The 4422-nt window shown below is 49.6% G+C and overlaps 1 protein-coding gene across 8 annotated transcripts in view; it reads right to left on the bottom strand.

Annotated features, from left to right (window-relative positions):
- CLEC16A (C-type lectin domain containing 16A) overlaps positions 1–4422 on the bottom strand; it is a 197043-nt gene that overhangs the window by 180613 nt on the left and 12008 nt on the right. The gene's annotated exons all lie outside the window — the stretch shown is intronic.

Genomic DNA, 4422 nt, shown 5'->3' with positions numbered 1-4422 from the left:
TGTCCGTCCCCCAGGGAGGAGGTTATACATAGATCCCTGTAATTAGTTCCCCCTCTCTTTACAGAAGCAGGTGCCACATCTTTTTCCCGTGGAACAACTAGTCGGTGTGAACTACCAGCCTTTTGGTTGGCAGCCAAGCACGTAGCCACTGCACCACCGGGACTCTTTAATGTAATATAAGATCTCACACTAACACCCATGGAGTCAATTCCGGCTCATAGGAACCCTATAGGACAGGGTAGAAGTGCCCCTGTGGGCTTCCAACACTGTCACCCTTCACAGGAGCAGAAATCCTCCTCATTCTCCTCTGGAGTGCCCAGTGGCTTCAAACTGCTGACCTTGCAGCTAGCAGCCCCCTCACAACCCAATGCCCCGGCTCCTGAAGGTAAGATAGATCCATCTAAATTTCTAATATTAGGTATGGTGCAAGAGACAGACCTTTGCAGATGAAACGATAAAAGAAGTAATGTACAGCTTATGGGGAGCTGGGTTTTACTTATTAATATTGCTGTTGTTGGCCACATTTTCTAGAGTATAATCATCTAATCAGTCATAGTAATTAATGAAAAATTGCATGTAATTCTTACTATGCAAATGCTAGAATAATTCTCCAGAAACATTTTTCATTAGGGTCTGAATAGGGGGAAGGTGGGCCAAGTGTGGCAAGTTCCCGCATGAGGAGCAAACCCCACACCAGTCCAGGGCACCAGCAAGTATTGGAGGTCCACTCCTGAGTCCACACAGCTCCCCGTCCCTGTGGGGCATCTGTCTCCCCCCAGAGCTTCTCCCATAGCTCTAAGAGCAGATGCCAGGTCTCTGGCATCAGAATCGCTGCGTGAGCTGGACCCCAGACCCACTGGAGAAAGACCTCCCACCAGAGCCTGAGAGCCATGGATCAGGCACACAGTGGCTAAGAGTGACAGTCCCAACTTGCCTGTGGTCCTGCCAATAACCAGGGATTGGGATTAGGGTGGAGGGGGTCAAGGACAACCCATGCCTCAACCACGTGGCCACATCCCTCTGTGTTCCATCCATTAGCCTCACTCCCTGAACCCCACAGGAGTCTGAGGCCTCAGTGAGCGGTCGGCTCTGCAGACTCCCGCTGTCCTTTGGCTGGGCTGGCTCTAAGATCTTGCTTGCAGTGGGGGAGTTGTGAGCTTAATGGGGTTATCTCTCAACTGGTGTTGATCAGAGCAAATGACAGTGATTTGGTTCTCCATCTGCTGGCTCTCATCTAAGCGCCCACTGGTTTGGAATTCAGATGATGAAGACGCTCAACAGAGACCTCCACAAAGAAACGCCAAGCCTGCTGCAGCTGAGTGACTCTGCAGGGCAGAGCAGAACTGGCCCTGTGGGTTTCCCCAGGCTGCAGGAAAGCAGACTGGCACAGCTGCCCACACCACGTGGCTGGGGCTCCAAACCATACATCTGGCAGTCAGCACCAAGCACTTAGTCCCACCACCATCAGGACCTTCCACACCTTCAACTGGAATGGAAAACCCCAAAACCAAATCCACGGCTATTTATTGAGTCTATTCCGACTCATCTAGACTGCAAACCTTTAGGGAAACAGAGTAGCTGGTAAATTTGAACTGCCAACCTTGTGGTTAGCAGTCCACTGTCTCAGTTCCACAGGGACAGAAGTTAAGTGTGGAAAATTAGGTGTGACCTCAATTGACAGAGCCCTCTGGCTGGCCCTTGTGCTGTCCTAGGCAACCAGCAAACTTTTACTCATACTTCAAAACCCAGCTCAGACTTTATGAGCCTTTGCATAAGAAGCTTTGCCTGCTCCATCCCCCTCCCCAGGGGGTGTGATCCTGTTCCTTTTTGCTGACGCCTCTGCAGGGCAACTCTTGGGTTATGACATGACACTTGCATACAGCCTGAGTTACAACCCAATCCAGAAACACGCAGTGGTTCATAATAACACCCACACAGGCATTACATTGTAACACACATCAAAACATTATCAGCATTACTGTACTATCATGTTAAAGATGCTTTAGTGTATCTGGAAGTGTTTCTTTAATGTTTGTATGCATATCAAGGTACATTATATGCTATATGCTGAGACAAACATTTGGTCAACTTACTAATGTTAGATACGAACCATACCCAACTGCTCCAATTTACATGCAAATTCAGCATACAGACAGACTTAGGAAGGGAACTCACTTGCGGTCTGGGGACGAGCCTGTACCCACAGTACCTTTGCTACTGCACAGCCCACCTTGATTTGCAACGAGCTACCTCCCTTACCATACCTAAGTGCCTCTAGGAAGGGCCTGTCACCTCATTGATCTTGCGGACACCACCCTACTGAAATGCCTGGCATACACCAGGTGCACAATAAATACGGACGGGGTGGGGTGCACAAGCTAAATGAGATCAGACACACGCGAGACTGAGCACAGCCAAGGGCTCAAATCTCAGAGGCATGGAGCAGTGGTGAAGGTCTGGCGTTGGACGGACGTGTAGTCTACTGTTTCTTCCACTTTGGCCTTGGCACTTGGCCTCTCTGAGCCGTGGCTTCTCTGAGGCAGTGGTCAAAACGGAGGCCTCTCCCTGGGTTGCTCCAGGGGTTCAACATGAGAACACGGAAAGGGCCGAGCACGCTGCCTGGTATACAGCAAACACCACTGTGATCACAGCATCAAGTTCCTAGGCGGGAGCTGTAATAAACATCACTTGTAAACTATACAAAGACACTAGACGTTAGTTAGGAAGGGGAGACCAGGCTGGCAGGAGAGGGGAAAGGGGCTTCAAAGGAACACTGGCAAGGGGCAGATCCAGAGAAAGCAGAGCAGAAGTGGAGTGGGCAGCTCTGGAGAAGAGGGAAGAACAGCAGGCAGTGGCTCTAGAAGGCTGGCCAGTGCACAGCTCCACCACGTCTTCGTGAGGTGACCCTTGGCAAGGGAAAGGCTGCTGAAGATCACTCAAACGTGGTGGCAGCAGTACCGATTCAGAAGAGGATATGGAATGAGGGATATCATTGCTGGTGTCAGAGGGACCCTCGAGGAAAGAGAAGAGACTGGAAAGCTGTTCCCCTGTGTTTTATTGACTATGCAAAGGTATGTAACTGTGTGGGTCATTCAAAAGGGTTGGAAAAATGTAAATACACTTTGGATGGCCAGAAAAACAAATAAATCTGTGTTGGAAGAAGCACAGCCAAAACGCTCCTTAGAAGGAACGATAGTGAGACTTTATCTCATGTACTTAGGACACGTCATCAGGCGGGATCAGCCCTGGAGAAAGACACCGTGCTTAGTAAAGCTGAGGGTCAGCTAAAAAGAGGACCAGGCTTAAGGAGACAGACTGACACAGCACCTGAAGGATGGGCTACTCAAACCGAGGAATGGTGGCGAAGACGGCACCGGGCTGGGCGTGTGGTCACTATGGTCAAAGCCGACTTGAGAGAAATAACAACAGCAATAGTAAGTCTGCTGCGCAGTACCAGGGATGGTACTTTGAGGACTAATATTTCCATCGCCTCACATGCATGTAAAAGCTGGACACTGAGTAAGAAAGGCTGAAGAAGAATCGATGCGTTTGAGTTGAGGTGCTGGTGAAGACTATTGAAAGTACTATGAACAGCTAAAAGGACAAACCAATCGGTCTTGAAAGAAGTAAGGCCAGAGTGTTCCTTAGAAGCAAGGATGTCGAGACTTAGTCTTGCGTACTTTGGACATATTGCCAGGAGAGACCAGTCCCTGGAGAAGGACACCACGCTTGGTAAAGAGGAGGAAGGTCCTGGGTGAGACGGATTGCCACAGCGGATATTCTAAGGATGACGTAGGGCTGGGCAGTGTCTGATTCTGTTGCTATGGGTCGGAACTGACGCAATGGCACCTAGCAGCAGCAGCAGCAGCAGCAATAGTCTGGCCGGCACCATCTACTCAAAAACATTTCTCCACTGTACGCTAGTCATCTTTGTCACTCGCCGGGTGACTGAACAGAAGCAGGTGTGGGCCCTCTCTGGCCTCGTTCACTGACCTATTTGTCAACCTTTACTGAATACCCTTGGAAGGAAGACGAGGCCCTCTATCCCCGGAAAGAGTGAGTCTCGGAAAACCACAGGGGCAGTTCTACCCTGTGCTCCAGGGTCACTAGGAGTGGAACATTTCTGTGTAGTAGCAACAACCATTTAGAAAATGCACTCTCCACACAATGCCACGTACACCGCACTGGAAACATCCGACTCCATGGCAGTTGAAGTTTTTCATTACCCTAATATCACATTGCGGAATTACTGGAGCTTTCTGGTAAACCTTGCTATGTGGTAATGTTGAGTCGCAGTAACACCTTCAACTGCTAACTGAAAGGTTAGAGGTTTCATCACCTTCACCAGGGGCACCTAAGCAGAAAGGCCTGGTGATCTACTCCCGAAAAAATCAGCCAATGAAAACCTGATGGAACACAGTT

This window comes from Echinops telfairi, unplaced genomic scaffold (genome assembly GCF_000313985.2).
Source record: "Echinops telfairi isolate 266 unplaced genomic scaffold, ASM31398v2 ScPeMD7_5;HRSCAF=22, whole genome shotgun sequence".
NCBI lineage: Eukaryota > Metazoa > Chordata > Mammalia > Afrosoricida > Tenrecidae > Echinops > Echinops telfairi.
This window is presented reverse-complemented; position numbering and strand designations above follow the sequence as displayed.